At 39.3% G+C, this 20,865-nt stretch overlaps 1 protein-coding gene across 1 annotated transcript in view; it reads right to left on the bottom strand.

Annotated features, from left to right (window-relative positions):
- LOC115433966 (spectrin beta chain, non-erythrocytic 1) overlaps nucleotides 1-12,396 on the bottom strand; it is a 168,610-nt gene extending 156,214 nt beyond the window's left edge. Inside the window, exon 1 of the mRNA XM_030155566.1 lies at nucleotides 12,256-12,396. The gene's annotated coding sequence lies outside the window, so the exon portion shown is untranslated. The remainder of the gene's footprint in view (nucleotides 1-12,255) is intronic.
- Nucleotides 12,397-20,865: the final 8,469 nt, after the last annotated feature.

Here is a 20,865-nt window from a genome sequence, read left to right as displayed (position 1 = left end):
AGTCACATGAGCAAAAAACAGGTTTCTATCTATCTATCTATCTATCCATCCATCCATCCATCCATCCGACAGCGGAGCACCTTCTCAAACATACTGTTACAGCTCTACTGTAAAACAGACAGATTTCGGAATTTTCCTGCCACATGCTCTTACTACAATAAACTCACCTCTGGCTGATGTTTAAACCCGGTCATAAACCTATTTCCACTATGCACTTTAATGTTATTTATGCAAAAATTCTATTTTACTTTGCACACTACAGTTTGTTGCACCTTACGATGGATTGTCCAGATTTTTTACTAGTTCTCTTTTTTCCGCTGCCTCATCTCCTTCTGTAAAACTAATTACGAAGCTCTTGGAACTTAGCGCCCAGGTTGGGCCGTGATTCAGAAACCAACTCCAAAGAAAACATCGAAGTCATACCTTTGCTTTTCCTCACATTCACCTCATGCATTTTTTTCATTGTCTGCATCCATTGGGAAATAATCTGACCAATACGAACAGAGAGCTGTTCTGGAAACATACAAGTGGGGGAAAAAAACACACAAAAAAAATCCTGCAGCAAATTAACACAGCTTTCATAAACACTCTGTTCACATATTTTATTCATGAGACACAACTGGGTGTAACGGGAGCTTTTTCTTTTACTCTGATGGAAAGTTACATGAAACTTTACAAGCTAATTGGTTTTAAAATCACTTGGAAACCTTTAACAACTTCATTTACAACACAGTGCAGCTTTATTTATCCTATGACGTCCTGCCCACACACACACATACAGCAAATAGATTCAACAAAGTAGAACATAACAAAAATGGAACTGACCACAAAAAGCTTATAGATTATGATTAAAAAAAAAACAACAATATTTCTTAATCTAAAAAAGAAAAACCTATAACATGATAGAATTACGTTAGAAAGATAGGATGTATAAATTATGATCAACATCACTAAGAATTAAGGAGAAAAAAACCATTTGAATGTGGTGTCGAGTCCTAGAATCTGTGGTTTTCAACACGTCTGAGATGATTAAACAGCTGCCGAAAAAAAGAACAAATGGCCTCATGTGTGTCTGACCTCTGCTGAGGTCAAAGTGGTTCAGCCCCATAAACCCTGCTACAAAACCACACAGACACACAACAACTGAAAAGAAGCAGAACCACATATCAGCAGCTCAAACAGACCAACACTCACTCATATCTGGGTACATTTCCCACGTCAAAGATTACAAAAATGTTGGGCATTTAGTTCCATGAGCGGCAGTAACTGTAAAACTGAGACAAACACAACAATTAGTTATACACAGATCTGTACATAACCTTAGAGATCTGTAGTTATGAGGAGTGTGTAAATACTATTGATTCATTCCAAACTAAAGCAAATTGTACCAAAGGCAGGAGACTACAGTCAAATAGGAATAGGAAATGCAGTAGATGGTCAGAAAGAAACAACAACGACAAAAGGCCATGAAACCACAGCCCAAATCTCAGGGAAACACGTTACAGTTTGGTTCCAAATGGTAGGGTTTTTCTTACATTGAGATTTAAGAAGTGGATCTCTGTCAAATTTCAACCTCCAGCCCTTGACAAAACTTTGCCACTGCAGTGTTATGTCAAAGTATTGATGTAACAGGCCAAAGTATACCCCCAACCCCAGGTATATTCTGGTCAGGTGAATACTTGTGCCTGTTATACCAATACTTTGACATAACACTGCAGTGGCAAAGTGGCACTTTAACATAGAACAAGTAAAAAAGTAAGCACAGCTCACTAATACACCCGCCCAATCACACTACACTTTGCCCCTCCTGCTCACTGTCTACCCAGGGATTCATTTTGAGTCTTAACTTTGAATCTTTAGGAAAACTTTTTAAAACGTTTTTGTTTTAATAAAAAAAATTGAAAGGCACATGTAAAGAACATGTGCCAAATTTGAAAAGAATTAGGTGAATAGTGTCAGAAAAATTGGTTGGACAAAAATCTCGGACGGATGGAATTCCTGGTACAGCTATATACCCCTCTGGAGTGGGTAGGGGAATTAAAAAAAGGGCAGTGAAATGTTCTTTCAGGGCACTGAATTATCTTTGGCCACAATTCTAAATGATGTACACCATCTACACTAAAGGGAGAGTGGCAAAAATATAATCAGTAAATTTGTGACCACATACATTTTGTCATATTTGACCTGATTTTATTTTCTAAATGAAATATTATCATAATTTTCAACGTGATATTAATTGAAGCCAAGGTGCCTCCTTTCCCTTATTTCGATCCGGACTAAACCCTAACCAGCCTACATTTTAAAATGAGCAAAACTGTGATTTACATTGTAAATAGGGATTCAATTCAAACAAAACTCCTATGCTGTTTTGCCCTGGCCCAATCCAAGACTGAAAAGAATCACTGCTCGCAGCTACTGTTTGTCTCACATTTCAAAACTAAAATAAAAGTTATTCTTAACTGCGGCTGTGTAGCCCATTTGACCTTCCTAGTCCTAACCAAGTTGTTTTTAGGCCTAAACATAACATTAAAGGTGGGGTCCAAGATGTTTTGCTGGAGCACTTTTTACTATATTACTTAAAATCCCCTTCACACCCTGATTACAACCAATTAATTAAATGCTCCAACACAAAAATAAAAAAATTTGTCACCAGTGGAACAGACAGGACTGAAAAAACACCATCCAATCTTTTTGAGCGCCCACTTGAAATGATTGAACGGTGATATGTCTATCAAACTCAACTGCCATTTGTACGTACCCCTCTTTGAGCGTGAATCATGCGTTCTCAGAGGTTTGGAGCAACTGTACAGGAAACGAAGCCAGAGCTTGGCTATATTAGTTCTATTAGGATGGAAAGTTCACCGGCAAACTTTTTTGTCACTAACATAAATCACTAGGAAATGTAACGTTAGTCAGATAGGTCTGAACTGGGGCTGTTCTGTAAGAGTGGGGGGGTTGGAGGAGACTGAATGAGGTATGCATGGATCGGAGGCGGAGCCTCAGCCAGGGTCGGAGTTGGAGCTGGTGCCGTAGTCAGCGTCAGAGCTGGGGCTGTGCTTCAGGCGGCGTCGGAGCCGGGGACGGAGCCTCAGCAGTGGTCGGGGCCGTAGCCGGCATCTGAGCCCGAGGTGGGGCCGGAGCCTCAGCTGGGGATGGAGCCGGAGCCTCAGCCGGCGAATTGTTGCTGTGCAGTGCTCATGAACCCTCAGGAACAAGCATTGCGTGTGCCAGTACTCTGGAGGCGTGGCTTCGGAGGGATGTCTGAAGAAAGGGGTTTAGACTTTTGAATTGAGTATTTTCAAAATGTAGCTTGCTCGAACCGTTTTTCTAAGATCTTGCACCCCACCTTTAAGTATGCCATTTTCACAGCCAAAATGCAACAGTTTTTTTTTGCCATTTAAATCTTATCTTCCTGTTGATGCTATTCCATTAAAGTGTACCTGTACTGGTCATTCTTACGACATTAATTGTATTTATATATTACTTATAAGCAAGAGAGGTAAAAATTCAGTAAGAAAAAATAAAAAAATTAAATTGTTGTGAATGCACATAACTGGACCTTTTTATTACATGAAATGTGGGTGGGGGCGGACCCTATGGAAAGCACGTACCTGCCAATGGGCTATAATGCAAGTTACTGAATGGAACCACTCATATTAAACGTGATCTTTTGAAAAAGCGAGAAATGAAATTCACTACAGTTACCCTTTAAATACTTCCTCTACATATAAACTAAGTTGATGGAGGAACCATGATGTCACCTGATAGTTTTTGACCTATTGTTTTAAAAGCTCTACTTTGTGTTTTGGCCGTCCTAATGACGGTGTTTTGGAGGTAGAAGTGACTAAATTTGGACAAAGGGCGCAGAGCCATCTGTGAGGGGTCTGAGATGAGCTTATGTTAAATGCTAACTAATCAAGTAACAATAAACTTGACATATTTGTGTAACAAAGTCAATTTACAGTCTTGTCTTTAGAAATAAATTTCATTCAAAAACATGACACCCTGAAAGTCTCACACCTGTCAATCAAAGCCCATCACAGAAGACATCATCATCTTCTATTTGCACTGAGACATTATTATTGCTGTTCAATGGCAGCCAAGCATTTGGAGTGGCCATCAGTGGTATTACACTGAGACATTTGGACATATCAGAGGTTGGATGCAGGTCTGGTTCTGTCAAACCTCCAGAACAAACTGAACCTGCAGTGTGTTTAGAAAGTGATGTTCAGCTCTCTATATTTAGTTGAAATCTCACCACTGGGAAAAAAAACCTTTCCCTCCTCCCTTTCACTCAGTCCTTCCGCCCTCCCTCCTCTCTTGTCGCACTGCCCCACTTCCTATCAGCTGGACATTTTCCAGAACATTCCTCCCTCGTCCTCTTCCCTCCTTCCAGGGAACATTTTTCAGCCGGTTAACTCTTGTCCTCCTTACTCCTGGACTTCATCTCCACCTCCATCCAGCTACATCTCCTGACATATTCTACTGCACCTCCTCATACCAGCCAGAAATCATTATGTACCACTGACAACATGATGCAATTAGTAGTTTAATCAGTGACCAAGGCTAAACATTAATCATTAGAGTAGACTTTGACTGATGAAGTCCATATAAGCCACTATATATCAATATTATATTAATAAAGACCTAAACAACAACCAGTGACCAACAGCATCTAAAATGTTTAATACCTGTTGATCCACTAATCCTATCAATACGTGTAAATAACTGGTGTAAAATACAGTTATTAATCTTTCATCATGGGCATCAGATATGACCCATTTGACGGTCAGAGGCTCTGCGGTGAAAGTGGAAACACCGTCATTTACTACATCATTAATTCACCAGTAAAACCCATGGAGTTTTATCAATAACAATGGATGGAGACACTTGGTTTATGTTCAGTTAATGATATATTTTACTGTAAAAGTCACTTTTTCTTTGTTTTTCTCTTTTTTATGTAATAACCTTTGAATTTGCTCTGAGATTTAATGAACATCTACATGATCAGTAAAATAAATATAGGAAACACCTGACTCACTACGCAAAATGCAAAGGATAATACTAATATACATGGTGATAAAATCACTTAAATGTTAGATTTAGAGAAAAATTACAATTCCTTTGGAATTCAACACAAAAGTTGCTCTAGGTCTTCAAGAGTTAAAGGGTACCTGTAGCAAATTTTCATTGATAGCTATTTAAGATCAAGTTTAATACGGGCGGTTCTGTCCAGTAACTTCCATTATAGCCCACTGTCAAGTATGCGTGAGTACCAAGTCACTGCTCTGTCAGTCATTCATGGTCAGAGACATGTTGCCTTGCCTCCTTCATGGGATGCTCCAGCACCGGTGGTGACAGAGACTCGTTGTATTGTCCAGTTACCTGGGCTGCGGTGGACTGGTCACTGACCCCATGCAGTAGACACCAGTCTAAGATGACACATTATCGGTCAGTGCTGGGTTGCATCCCTAGGACAATGTGCACGAACACTTGCTTTCCACTCAATCTCGCTCACTGACTGCTGCTTGGTTACTTTTACACCATCACCCGGAATCAACAACAGGTGTGTCACTTACAGTCGGCAATGGTTGCTCCCATAGGTTCTGCCCTGCGTGTAATTCACGTAATAAAAAGATCCAGTGTGGTGCATTTATGGTGATTTTTTACTGAATTTGTGCCCCTCTCGCTTATAAGTAAAACACAAAGCACAATTAATGTCATAAGCATAACAAGTACAGGTACACTTTAAAGGAAAACGATTTTGACTTTATTACAAACATGGTCACAGTTTTATCTATCCAAGTCAGAGTAATTTGAACATCTAGGTGACTGTCAGTGTCTATTTTATGTTTATACAGCTTCTTCCTTCTTAGTTTGCAGTTTCAGTTGAGTCAAAATATCCTATTGGCATTGATTAACCACCAAAGATGATCAACCAGTCAATCTGTTCATTTGTGTTGTAAAGTTACACATTTTACCATGGGGGGGGGGGGGGGGGGGGGGGGGGGGGGTACCGAGGACTAACCCTCTGGGTTCATGTTTCTCCTACATCTGGACCCATCCCAACTCAAACCAGCATTACTGCTGCCAAAGCAGATGAAGCCTCCTCCTCCTCCTCCATCCACACTCCTGCAGCTTAAAGTTAAAGCCTCCGAGTCTTGGAGGAGGAGGGAGGAATAAACCCCAGCTGTCAGCTTTAAAATAAAAGCCCTGAAATACAGCAGCAGCGCTGTCATTACACTCTTACTTTATTTCTCTTTTTTAACGTAAGGGGGTAAAAAGGAAACTAGGGAATTAAGGTGAAGAACAAGAGTGGAAGGACGGCTGGAAAGAGATAAGGGAGTGAGGAAGGAATAATAGGAGGAGAAAGTAAAGAGAATCAACAGAGGACAGAGCCAACACTGACTACTGGCCTCCTTTCTGAAAATATGACACCTCACAGTTCTGGTTCTTAAAGGGACAATCCACCACACATTGTCATTTTCAGACATGAAAAGCTTGAAATGGTTATTTCATTTAAAAAAAGGGAAGGTTTGTTGGGTGTTGATTATGTACAAATTTTGACCCAATCTAATTAAGAAAACATAGAAAAAAGTCCCAAAATATTTAAAAAATAAAAGGTTCCACATTAATTTTTTCTCTACATTCTCTCATGCAGAAAAATGGAACCAATGAGTAAACCCTGAAACATGTAGTTCTAATGTCCACTAGAGGCTCCAAAAGCCAGGCACACTTACAGCACAAATAAAAATGTTTGCAGACGGGTCCGAAAAATTGTTTTGGTCATGACCCATTCGTGGCATGAGTTAGAGCATCTCATTAGGAATGACTGTTGAACTGCCCATCTGTTGAAATTATGCTCAAAAAAGTCAGATTAATGTGAAATCTTGTAAATAAGTCATTTGTGCATTCATCTTACGTCTTTTAGGTCATTTATGTAATGTTTGTCTTGACATGGATCTCATATTGTCCTCATCTTGTTACATCTTTTATGTTGTTTATGTTTTCATTAAATCTTTTACATCTTCTGTAATTTTCCATTCATGTTAAGCTGTTTGTCTTTGCATCTTTTGCGTTGTTACCTCCGCCAAGGAGATTTTGTTTTTGCCAGGGTTTGTTTGTCTGTCTGTTTGTCTGTCCGTTAGTGTGCAACATAACTCAAAAAGTTATGAACAGATTTTGATGAAATTTTCAGGGTTTGTTGGAAATGGGATAAGGAAGAAATGATTAACTTTTGGGTGTGATTGGGGGTGGGGGGGCCCACGGGGGGGCCCACTGATCAGCCTTGGCAGAGGTCTGCGCTCTCCCGAGTGCTTCTAGTTTCTTCTTATTCCGCCTTTTACTCTATTTTCATCTTGTTTAGTACTTTACATAGTTTTGGCTTGGTCTGACATTTTCATCTTGTTTCGTTTGATAACTAATTTAAACTACTCATGACTGTCTGACTTCTTCAACTTCCATCCAGGACCAAAAATCAACTCAAACTTTAAAGAAAAAATGGTATTTCTATATCTATTAATCAACTAAAATTTCGTTGTGATAATGCAATGAAAATCAACCAATAAACGATGACTGAATTTCAGTTTTCAGTTGCGCTGTGTTCAATATGTGACATAAATAACAAATTCAATGTGAAAACACAACCTCACTGTTTTCCTTTCTATTCGTCTCCATTCATTGGTTTTTCTGGTTGAATCAGTCTGAGCTCAGTCTTCACAGTCAGGTGGATCAAATGTTCCTTTTCTTCTTTTATGGTGTTTCTGGTCACCTGACTGTGGCTCCTCTTCCACAGTAAAGTAAACCGGACCACCCTCAGTCAACCCCCCCACCCCCCCTATCAAACATGCTGACGTCGGAGACATACAGTCTGTCAACAGACTAATGCACTAATTAACACAGCGACACACTCACAGATCTGTTTACAAGGCTGGTACAGAAAGACAGAACCCATTCAGAGTAAACAGACAAAGGCAGGAACAGTGAAAATAAAGGACAGAACCTGCACCGAACAAGACTGGGTTTTTGGAATCAACTCAAATTGACAGATTTTTTTTTTTTAACTTTTCCTGAGTTACACTTCTGTTTGCAAAGCCCAGATGGGAAAACAGGACAAAGTAGTTTGAAATTATTTTATTGTGTAAAACATCACCTTGGTGATTTGTGACTGGGGGTGAATATTAGTCCACCTTTAAGACAGAACAGAAGTTTTACAGTTGTCAGAACCACCAACCTGAGACACTGTGACCAAAACCAGAGAGAATCCAGATCTAAACCAGGTTCTACCCCATTTAGTCCAAACATGCACGTGTCCAACCCAGACCATTAAATGGACCAAACAGCCAGTCTATAGGGCCAGGGTTACACCACCAAATGAAATGGTCTCTGTGGATTACAGCGTGGGGAAAAAATTGGATGGTTTAGACTTTAGGACCAGTTACAAGAAGTTCCCTAAAGCTATTGACAGAACAAGAACAGTGTATAAAATTAAACTGAATCAATGAGAAAACTCTGACATTTACAAAATGACAAAAAATAAGATTAAAACTGTGTTTGATTACTGACCATAAGAGCTTTAATCTTCAGGTTGTGCCACCAATAAACAGCGCAAAGCTAGAATTTAATATACATGAAAATATTGCAAAAAAGCTTTTACGGTTTGATGTTCTATAAAAAAGTGAATGACTCAACAATCCAGTCAAAGAATTCATCAAGAAGATATTGAATCTGATTTAATATTTAAGCCTTAACCACCTTGCTTGTTGAACACTTCTGCTATTGTAAAATAAAGTGTGTATTTTACTCAGATTTTGTTTTGTCTATCGTCCTTCTCTCCTGCAGGGAGTTGAAGTTTAATATTATCCTGGTATTAAGATTATGAAAGCTCACGACTCAGCAAAACTCTGCAGCAGATTCACTGATTTACAACTCAGATCTCCTGAATGCATCAGCCTAGTCGAACTGAGAGTAACCTGCATCATCATCATCCTCGCTGCTGCCGCCAGTGAGGAATGGAAAAAAAAAAATGACAGAAAGAAGTTTGATTTGCTGCCAAAATACACCAAGAAGCAGCGTTTCCTTCCACTTAAAACATCCCTGTGGATCATTTATAAGTAAAACACTCAAACCGGCTGATGGACAGTGACCAAACATTCAACGTTCACTGCAAACGGTTTAATAAATACAATGAACTATAACTTAAAGGCCTGGAAACAATGGAAACCAACCAGCAAGCTCCTCCAAGTCATTTTAGGATTTTACAGCTGCTCTGTAGAGTATTTTGCATTCATCCAGATTAAACACAGATTTCCCATAAAACCCCATGACTTCCGGCCTTTTCCCTTGGTTTCGCTCCATTTTAAGAGCTATAAAAACAAACAGCAGATCATCATGTTTCTGTTTGTCGACAGGTGAGATGGATTTTAAGAGCAGAACTGTGTGCTACGGTTCAGTTCACTTATCATTCAAGACATGGTTTTTACTCATATTTGGCTTGTTTATGCTGCATGTAAAATGTTCATTTGTTGTCAATCAGTTGATTCACTGTGCTGCATCACATCATGTTGTAGAAGTATACGAGTAGGGGCGGCATCTCTGTATTTGCTTCTGTCACAGACTGTATATAAAGATGGATGCGGCCATGCCATTTTCTGATGCTACAGAAACAGGAAGTTAAAATATCATACTTAAGGAAGATGCCATATTGGTTCAGTGATGCATTTTGGGACCACAGCACAAAATCCCCAACCCACAAAGACTTTACCCCAAAACCGACCAGAGGATCCAAGGGATGGGGGATGAATTTGTCAAAATTAGCCTACACTGAGGTATTAACAGTCAATGTCGTTAAACTCATTTTAGTTCAGGTTCCACATTGAGACCACTATGATCTAAAGTGGATCAGACAAGAAAAATACAAATCATAATAACCTATAAATAATGATGACAAATTTTTCTGTTTGTTTCAATGTAAAAGAAAAAAAAAAAAATGAGTAGAATTACAAGGAAATGTTTACATTTACAAACTATACTTTCAAAAAAATGGGAATAACATGAACAAATATGAATAACATAAAATGTCTTAAGAGAAGTAAGAGTAATTTTACCAATATTCTGCCTGTTACTACATGTTTGGTGTATTTGTAGATCCACTGTGATCTGCAACTTAAAATTTAACTTATTTTTCTTAAGACATTTCAAGTTGTTCATGTATTTCACAATTTTAAATGGAGAGCTTATAGATCTAAACATTTTCATGATGCAATTTAATGGTTTTCAACACAAAAACATTGAGAAAAGTTTGGGGTTGATATTCTTTTAGGATGTTATGTTAGCATTTTACTGGTCTGGCCCATTTTAGGTCATATTGGGCTGAATGTGGAACCCAACTAAAATGAGTTTGACTTCTCAATTTAGGCATTTTCATTGTTTAAAATGCAAAAACTTATTTGGATGAAGTTGTTCTATTGTTCATTCAGCAACACAAAACTTACAGTCTGTGAAAACAGGATCAAACCAAAGAGATCAGCATCAATATGAAATCTGTCTGTTTTATATTATAACATAGGGGATTTTTACGACTGCCTCTCTTTTGCCATTTTCTTAATTGAACATAAAACTATTTTGAGAATATTGTTAGGTCATTTCAGTTTAAAACTGGACAGACTTTGTCCTGCAGCAGATTTAGACAAAGACATGTTTTACTTCCATTTAACTTTGGAGGTACTTTGTACAAGGTGAAAGGTGGTCATTTTCCTGTTTGTCCATATTATAATTGACTCGATAAAAAAATTATGACTTGGTCACAACAAATAAAACATTTCAATCAAGTCAGTTTGTGTTTTTTTGTGAGTAAATGCTTTTCTCCTACAGTACAGTGTCCTTGAACTGGACACCCAACACTGAGAACCTCTGAATTCCTCATTTTAACCTCCATAAGCACAAAACTCATGCACACCCAGTAGAGCAGAGATTCATTGTCTCAAATAGATTCATCTGGTTTAATACTTGTCCTTTTCATCCAGTTTCAACAGGACAAAGTGAGGAAAAAGGCATTAACCTGACACCCAAGTGTGACATGTTAAAACCCTGGTCAACAAGTTGCCAAATGTTTCCCAGTTGCTGCATCAAAGAAATAACCTAGGGTGGGGGAAGGAGAGGAAGGGGGTGGGGGTCACAGAGGGGGACAGATGATAAGAGGGAAAAACTGAGGTAATGATTAGATAGCAAGAAGAAAAATTCACAGAAAATTTGAATGAGGGAAAAGGGAAGGATAAAGAGGAGAAAAAGGGACGAAGAGGGGAAAGAAATGGAGAAGCCAGGAGAGGGGGGGCAGCCCAGCCTGGATCTGATTACATAATTGCTCTACAGGATTTGAAACAGGGTCTGCGCAAAAAAACGCCTCAAAGCACCAGCATTTACTGTCACAGATACAGACACAGAATGTGAGAGATAAAAGCCACTACAGCTGAGTCATAGAGGAGGAAAAACTGTCCAGAATCAAACAGGATGATAATGGGCTTATTTACACACAGGAGGAAGTTAACAGTACAAAATGATAACAGTTTACCACACAATCACAAATATTAACTACAACCAGCGGTTTTCCTGTTTGTTTGGTTTTTTCTCCAGTAAAACTATGACATCAAGAAGCAGCATTAACAGTGCAGAGTAGTTCACTGCAAGGACTCAGTTTCTGTGGGAATGTTAAAGGAACATTCTAGTGTTTTTGATCCGAGGCTGAGGTCAGCAGCGCCGACCACGCCTGCACCACCTCCTCCACCACTACCACCACCATCATCATCATCACCAGCTCCATCTAGAAAATAAACGGGGGGGGCGGGGGGGGCATTATCTGGGACTAAAAACAGCAGAAATGCAGATAGAGAAAGGTCTGCATAACTGCACCAATAGAACCACAACAACACAAGCAAAACACAAACACTCACCGACACAAGTTCAACAACACGATGGAGACAAGGGGGTGGAGGGGGGAGGGCAAAGAGGACGGAGCGGGAGAGTTGGATGCGACACCGACCCGTTTAACTGATAAGATCCCGGTTTAGGTGAAGCTTTATCGGGTCACATCTGTAACTCACACCCACGAACACGGCCGTCGTGCGTGTGTCTGTGGATGCTTCCCACAGCCGCGGACACAATGAAACAAATCCGTGCAGACAGGAGATGAAAGAGCAGCAGAGGTAAACAACACCGATCAGCCCGGCTCGACTCGGTCCGGCTCGGGTTCGGACTCACCTGGAGGCCGACACAGGCGCACTGGAGTCCGGCTGGAGTGAGTGAAGGACGGACGGACGGACGGACGGACTGTAGAGAGCTGGAGCAAAAACAGCGCAGGAGCAGAGAGCCTCCAATCCACCAATCCACCAGTCCTCCTCCTCCTCCTCCTCCTCCTCCTCCTATTCCTATTCCTCTTCCTCCCCCCGCCCTCCGCTTCAGCTCGGCCCGGACTGCAGAGCACGGTGCGCTCCATTCCACAACCCGCACGGCCGAACGGGCGGAGCTATGGCGCACCGGCTACAGAAGCTGACGGACATTAAAACATGAAACGTGACCATCTCGCAAATTAAATTAAATTAAATTAATAATTTAGGTGTAATAATAATAATCATAATAATAATAATAATACATCACACTTATATCGCGCTTTCTTGGACACTCAAAGACACTGATGCTAACTCCATATTTGAGCTAACAATTAATGTAGCTTAGGCTAATGCACGAGACAAAGAAAATAGGCGCCATTTATGAGGAAATTAAATTTAGCTAACAGACATATGACTAGCCCCTAGTACAAAACTAAAATCAGACGTAGTTAAAACACAAACTAAAATGTGAAATTACATAAAAATTCAGGCTCATGCTTATATTCAGTTGTGTTGGCGCCAGTCATTTGCTGACATTAGCTAACGCTACAGCTAAGCTAACTTCTGTGTCCTTCATCTACCTCTGTAACAGCCGCACTCACTTCAGAACTCATATTCCCACACAAAACAGATTCCAATACAAGCTAATCAGCACATTCAAGTCTAATATCATGATATTTACTGCTATCAACTGAATTAAAAGATACAAAAGGTTTGCATTTCTTCTTCTTCTTCTTCTTCTTCTTCTTCTTCTTCTTCTTCTTCTTCTTCTTCTTCTTCTTCTTCTTCAGCAGACTTGGTTCCTTTTACTGCAGTCAGCTGAAGTCCTGCCCCTTTCCGCTGTTCCGTATGAGATTTTATTCCAACAAATAATTGTATTCCAGTTTGTTTAAGACATAATTTCATAAATCATCTTGTGGTTAAAGTCAAGTTCAAGTATCAGACTGTGAAAACATCTAAATATAAATATCTGTTCCAAGTCACATTCTTATAATGCTTTTTTTCTTTTTTTCCCCCTGATTTTTGAAGATTTAAGTAAAATATGCCAAGGCTTCGTGAGCAGCTGTTTTGGTGTTGGTGATATGTATATTGTGCATCACAAAATTAGGTTTTTCTATATTGTTGTTACCACAAACAAATTATATTTAGTATTTCAGAGGCTCCTTAGGTTAACTTCTGGAGTTCCTATGCCCTGTATTGTGGTACACAACTGCGTTCTCTGATCAGGTGGCATATCCAGAGTACATGTTGGACAACCTGCCATTTCTTCCAGGCTCCACATCATCCATCCTCCTCTTTACATGTTTGGGATAGATCCAGTTCTAATCCACGGTGTCTTAACCTAAGCCTGGTCAATTTAATGCATTCCCTTTTTTATTGCATGGGTAGAACCTTCTGTCCTCTATTTTCTTTTTCTTTCTTCTTTTTTTCCCCTTTTTCTGCTGTATTGATCATTTCTTCCCTGCTACTTTTTTTTTTTTAAAATATACTTGAATGGAGTGACTGTAACACCCAGTAATTTCCCCCTGGGATTAATAAAGTATTCTGATTCTGATGATTTTGATTTGCTTGTTGACCTCTAGTTTAACTCCACCTACTAACTTTAGCAACACAGAAAAATGAGTACAACCTTTACATTAAACATACAATATATACTGACAATTATACTTTTGTTAAAAATGGGAAAGGAATGAAAAGAATGGAACCAGTTCATTTTTATATCATAAATGATATAAAAAAAATTGAATTATATCACTGATATTTGTGTATAGAAACATTTAACACGCTGAAAACAAAAGCCAGAGTTATGATGCTGTTTTACTGCCCATTTTCTATTCTGCAAAAAACTTTTTTTTCTCTTAACTTTTTTGTCATTTAGAAAATAAACGAAGTCATTGTGATGATATGATGATTCTACAAATAAAAGTGATTTGGCTTTTTTTTTTTTTTTTTGGGGGGGGGGGGGGGGGGTCTCTTTGACCTGAAGGTGTTAGTGTCTACACTTCTGGGCTGCCGTGGTAATCACATGAAGCGCTCCCTGGATCAAAGTGGTCTGAGTGGAGGCGGAGAATGATCCAGGAGGAGGGGGTCTGCAGAGACTCAGTAATGCCAAAAAGACTCTGAGAAGTTGGGGATGATCAGACTACATTAAAAAAAGACTAATCTAAATATAGTTAAAATCATCTGTTAGAATAAACACCAAGTTGTACACCAGAGTCATTCACAGTCAGTCAAATTAAATGGGTTAAACAGTCACAGAGCAGTGGGCCTGGATGCATCAAGAATCAACATTTAAGCACAACTTTAAGTAATGATGACACAAACTACAGGGCACATGAAAAGTACAGTACTTTTGTAAAGTCAACCTGAAACACTGGACAATATTTCTGTAGTTTATTTTCTTTGTGCCTAAGTTAACATAAGGCACTGCAATAAAACGTGTCATTCATTTGGATTAAACAGAAAACTAGATTGTTTTACCCTCCGTCACCAGCAGAGGGCAACTTTCTGGAAACTGCTGTTGGCTTGTTCACCAGTCGGAGTCACTGAAGTAAACACACGATTATTAAGATCACTGTAAGTCATAAACTCACATTATATTTCATTGTAACCTGCTCATAACTGTATTACAGTGATACTACATTAAATATGATCACAACTGATGTGGTGCAGATTGTCTAAAGCAGGGGTGTCAAACTCCAGTCCTCGTGGGCCGGTATCCTGCATGTTTCAGATATTTCCCTCCTCCATCACACCTGAAAGCCATTACATCACTATCAGGCTTCTGCAGAGCTTGATGATGAGCTGATCATTAATTGAACCAGGTGTGCTGATGTGCCATGTCTCTTGGAATGTCCGGTGGGGGGTGCTGCAGGAGTACAGGATCCATGGCCCGCTGCTATAGACCATTAGGTCCTTGTACAACTAGGGCCAGAGCTTGGTCCACATTGCTGGTAGTAAACTGGATTCATTCCCAGTGTGGGTTGGACTCTGCCAGGGCTGCCGTTTGTCACCAGTTCTCCTCATAACCTTTATAGGCAGAATTTCTCGGCACAGCCAGGGGGAGGAGGGGTCCAGTTTAGGGGCCTCAGGGTCACATGTTTGCTTTTTGCAGATGATGTGGTCTTGTTGGCTTCATCAAGCCATGACCTCCAGCTTGCACTGGGACGATTCACAGCCAAGTGTGAAGCAGCTGGGATGAAGATCAGCAGCTCCTAGTCAGAGGCCATGGTTCTCAGTTGAGAAAGGGTTGACTGTCCTCTCCACATTGGAGAAGAGTTGTTGTCCCAAGTGGCTCTGCTAAGCTCCATGGGAACTGGATGAAATTAAACAAAATGAGTTGCAATGATGAACTGAAAGGAAATTCAATGTGTCCAGTTTGTCACCTCCCTATGTACCTCTGGTCCTTTATGACACCATCAACACAACATCAAAGGTTCTGTAGAGGTCCCACCAACTCCTTACTTCCTCCTTTTTTAAAAAAATAAAAATAAAAACCAAACATTTATTGAAGTAGACCTGAAACTGGATGATATTTAGTAACTAATGTGTTTTGTTGAGTGATTGATGCATTCAGCATGATAATCAAATATATTTGTCTTTTATACTCTTCAAATGATCGGAGGTTAAGTTTTCTACTTTTTTCTGACATTTTCGGAGTTTTTCATTGGAGTCTGTGGGATGGAATCTTCTGTCCATCTGTACAAGTTTCCATCTATAAAATTTAATAAAGTTTCATATTTCAAAGACGAGTATTGAATGCTCAGACAAAGAGTGTAAGCATTACCAGTTCATGTGTTACACATTTAAGTGTCATAAATGAAGGTGTACAGGGCTGTAAGTGCTGTACAGTATGTCTGTCAGTTTGACATCATACTGTTATGTCACAGTAATAATAGTGCCCGTCCCCCACACATGCATTAAGGCTCTGAAGGACGTCCAACGGTGCCGACATGAAGCACAGCTGTGTGTTGAGGGATTATCACTGAGACACCAGACACCATGCTGAAATGTTCAACTCACCGTGGCCATATTTGTTTTGAGGGACAGGATAGAGTGGAGAAGGTCAAAGGTCAAGGAGGTAATTCTCCTCATGAAGGAGATGCATCTGTCACAGCTCTACAGACCTTTACTTACCTTGTGTTACCATGTGTATTTTTGTGCATATTTGTATTGCTTTGTTTCTGCCAGATGATAGAATATATAAGCCAAGTATCTACCATGGACCTGTATGTGTGTGCTTAAATTTAACAGTAACAGTTGTTAATACTGGATTTTGAAGCATTTTGTTAAACAGTAATGTTACATTTTGTTTCCCAATGAAAGAACATTTCCCCAAATACAGCAGCAAAGCCCAGAGGAGTAGAATGGAGGTCTGCAGCGTCCATTGGCCTTCTACACTGGCATCTTTTTGGATCTGAGGTCCATGATCCTCAGTCTGAATTTGCAGAATCAGCTGCTTTTGGCCTAGATTCTATAATAATTACTCATATGTTCATATGACACATTCAGCTTGGAAATCATTTCTACATTTCTACAATTTTAAACCGGATTTACAGAGGCTTTAAGTTTGTGAGCAGCATCTTTAAGAGATAAAATAAGACTTTATTTATCCGACCATGGGGAAATTTCACAGTTAACAGCAGCGACATACAACAAGGAAGTGCAGGGAAAAAGACAGGTAGAAAAAAGCCACAAACAAGTAAAAAATGAAAATATGGAGAGAAAAAAAAATGGCATTTATATAAAGAAAGAATTAAAATTAAAAATGGAAAATTAAATATTATTTACATATTTACATCATCATCATGGCTGCACCTGTACATGGTGTGATATGGGGGGTGGGTCAGGCAGCAGCTCTTCAGTTACGGAGGGATTACTGCTTTTTAAGTGGCTTAAAGGATGTATGAACATTAATGAACAGAACTGTTCAAACTTCTCCTCTCCACACACACCTTCACAAAACCCTCCAGATGTGTACAGAGACAATACACAACTGCTTTTGCTCTATGTTAATCTGACAGACGCCATGGGCTGCACAGTCTGTGCTGAAGCATGAGCTTTAGTGACTTTTGTATCTGACAGAATTGAACAGGAACAGGACAGAACAGTGTAACCGGAGTCAGTTGGTTTTATGTTGTTATGCCTCTGAATGCCATATGATACTGAGATTGGCTGAAGACACACACTCACTGCCCAAAATTGATGCAAGGAAAAAAACTGAGGAAAATAAAAAATACAGACAGAGAACAGGAAGTCTGCAGGTAAATACACTGACAGAAGGTCATAAGTCATCATTTAGAGCAGGGGTCTCAAACTCATCTTCTTTCAGGGGCCACATTCAGCCCGATTTACTCTAAAGTGGGCCGGGACCAGTAAAATAATAGCAAAATAACCTACAGTATAAATAATGACAACTCCAAATTTTTGTCTTTGTTCTAGTGCAAAAAAACCCAATTAAATTATGAAAATACTTACTTTTATAAACTATCCAAACAAAAAAGATGTGAATAACCTGAAAAAAATGAAATTTCTTTAGAAAAATAAGTGCAACTTTAACGATATTCTGCCTCAACTTATCATTTCTTCATGTGCATTATGGATCAGATCTACAAAGACACTAAACACTGAGGAACAGGCAGAAAATTGTTAGAATTGTGCTGAATTTTCTTTAGACATTTCAGGTTGTTCATATTTGTTCAGGTTCTTCACATTTTATTGTTACAAGATAGTTTGTAAATGTAAATATTTTCATAATTTAATGTTATTTTTTGCACTAAAACAAAGACAAAAATTTGAAAATGTCAATATTTATAGGCACAATGTATTATCTTTTTTTTCACATCAAACCAAGAAGAAAATATGAAGTCATTATTTTTTTAGGTGATTCTGCTGTTATTATTTCACTGTAGGTCATATTGGTCTGTATGTGGAACCTGAACTAAAATGAGTTCGACAGCTTTGACTGTGGAATTTTTGCACTTTGCAAATTTATCCCAGGGGCCGGATTGGAACCTTTGGCGGGACGCATGTTTGAGACCCCTGATTTAGAGGGATTATATAGACTTATCAATAAAAGACAGAAAATGTCTTCTATTCTGCCTTTTAAGTGTGTTTTGGTCTTTTGCTTCCTTGCATCTATTATACAGTTGTTTTGAATTCCTCTTTACTTCTCATCCAATCAAATTGCACATTGTGTCTTTATGGTTGGCTCCGAAGAAAGGAAATGTCTGTTTGCACTATTAAAGGCTGGAAGATGCCAGAAAATGTTTCTAGTGAGACCTTGACCTACTTTCAGAGCAGTCTAACAATCCCTGGAAACTCTTGTCACGTATTTATCTCATCGATCAAGCACGTATAAAAATGAATTCTTTACTCTCTACCATAAAACTGTTATTGCATCATTAAAAACTGATTCCAAACAAACCCGGCAAGAGCAGAACAATATGATTAACCTCCTCAGACCCAGCTATGGGTTTTCTGTCCACACTTGTGGACAAGAGTTTCACAACTTTATCCAAAAAAAAAGAAAGAAAACTGTCCACCACAAAGGACATTCCATAAAAATTAAAAAAACTGCATCTGAAAAAACTGTTGCATCATGATGTTTCCAATATAAGCACTTATTTAATAAAAAACAAAAAAAGCTTGTACTTTGCTGACATTTCCTGGGTCTCAGGAGGTTAAATCTCCTCACAAAGAAGTTGGATTAGGCTGATGTCCTGTTGGGGGTGGATTCTTTGACCGTTACCATTTACCTGAGGATGATGGAGCAGAAACTGTTTTTTGATTGACAGCTCATTCATCTACTGAGTCTCTCACATCATCTGTTAATTAAATTAAAAAAATTTTCTGACAGACAATTGTGTTTTAAAATTTACACTAAGAAGACATCTCTATTGTTGTGTGGGGTTTGGTTAAGTTTAACTGTAAATGCACTAACATTCATCAGGGAAGTGAGATTACTTGGTGTGTTTAGGTGTTTATGATGTAAAAATAGTTTTTGGCTCAACGGTTAATTACGGTTAGTGTTCATGAAGAGAACTGAACAAAGGAGTGAATTTTTCCATAACTCATTTGTTTAAATTTTCTTTAAGGAATTGTACCATTTCTACATGAACAGATTCAGAGGTTTATTATAAGGTTTTCTAGTGTTATGTCAAAACGGTGTCAGTGTATTGTATGACAGAGATATGATGTGACACCTTGAACATATGTGACCACTACAAGGAGTAGTGAGACACTGCTGGTTTCCTACAATGAAAAAAAACTAAGGTTAAAGGAGAATTGAGGATGAGAACCATTAAGAAACAACATTCACATTCAAAGAAAGTAATTAAAAACACAAGCATTGCTTTCACCACTGTATACTGTCCTCAAGTGAACAAAACAAGCTTGACGCTGTAATCGCAGAGTTCTTCTTCATTCTTTTATGGGGGTCAGTTGGATTATGAAACTTATGACAGTATAAACCTACTGTGTGGTGTTACTGTCTGTTGAGCCACAGTTTAGACCAGGGCTATTCAATTAAAAATCACTGAGGTCCAGTTATTCAAATTTCCTCCAAGTAAAAGGTCTGAACCGAAGTCCAACTTGTGCCTTTGAGCCTTCCCCTATGTTCCATTTTCACATGGTTTCAACAATATTTATTGTCAATTTTCAATGCAGGAAATGTTTAACGGAGTGCACAGCTAGCTCTTTTGCCATGACAAAAAGTAGTCCCAGGTCCCAGTCCCAAATACATTTAAGGCCTTTATTTCAGATGAAAGAAAACAGAAACCTCAGAATAAAATAAATTTAAAAAAAAGTGCAAACAAAGGTGAATAAAGTCTTCTTCTCTTTGCCTCAAACTGTGGAATAGATTTGTTGGTGTGGTGTTGTGTAATTGGGGGGTGGGGGTGGGGTGGGGGGTGCACACACGTGTGTTTTGGTCGGTAACCCTGCGCGTGCGTCGGTTTCCATCCTACTCATAATACTATGAGGGTACGGGACGGTGGGTCTCTGCTCCCACAGAAGTGAAAGTGAAACTTTACGTTCATTTATCTTTTCTCTACCCCCTGAAGCTTCGCAGACTCTCATTTGAGGGTGCAGGATGTTTGTCCTGGACTATTCTATATTATATATGATAAGTCTAATGCGACGGTGATGATTTTTTTGTATGAAATGGATGGTGTGGCTGCATGGATTTTGCAGTAGCCCAAACTTTACCAGTGGAAACACTGTGGTAAGGGATCGTCCTCTTTTGAGTTCCATGTTTGTAGGACAGTGACAGAACTCCCTCCACACCGCCACCTACTGTTTCCGCCCTGTAACACCTCCTCGTACTCGGGCACGGGCCGCGGTTCGTACTTGTGAACACAACATCTGTGGGAAAGGTGTGAATGTATCCAAGTACAGTACGGACTCGGGTACACAGTGTGAAAGCGCCCTAAAAAACAACAGTGTTCCGCAGCAACTGTCCTTGTTTGGAACAGACACGCTG

The sequence above is a fragment of the Sphaeramia orbicularis genome, chromosome 15 (genome assembly GCF_902148855.1).
Source record: "Sphaeramia orbicularis chromosome 15, fSphaOr1.1, whole genome shotgun sequence".
Taxonomy (NCBI): Eukaryota; Metazoa; Chordata; class Actinopteri; order Kurtiformes; family Apogonidae; genus Sphaeramia; species Sphaeramia orbicularis.
The sequence above is the reverse complement of the archived record's forward strand: the minus strand, read 5'-3'. Positions and strand labels throughout refer to the sequence as shown.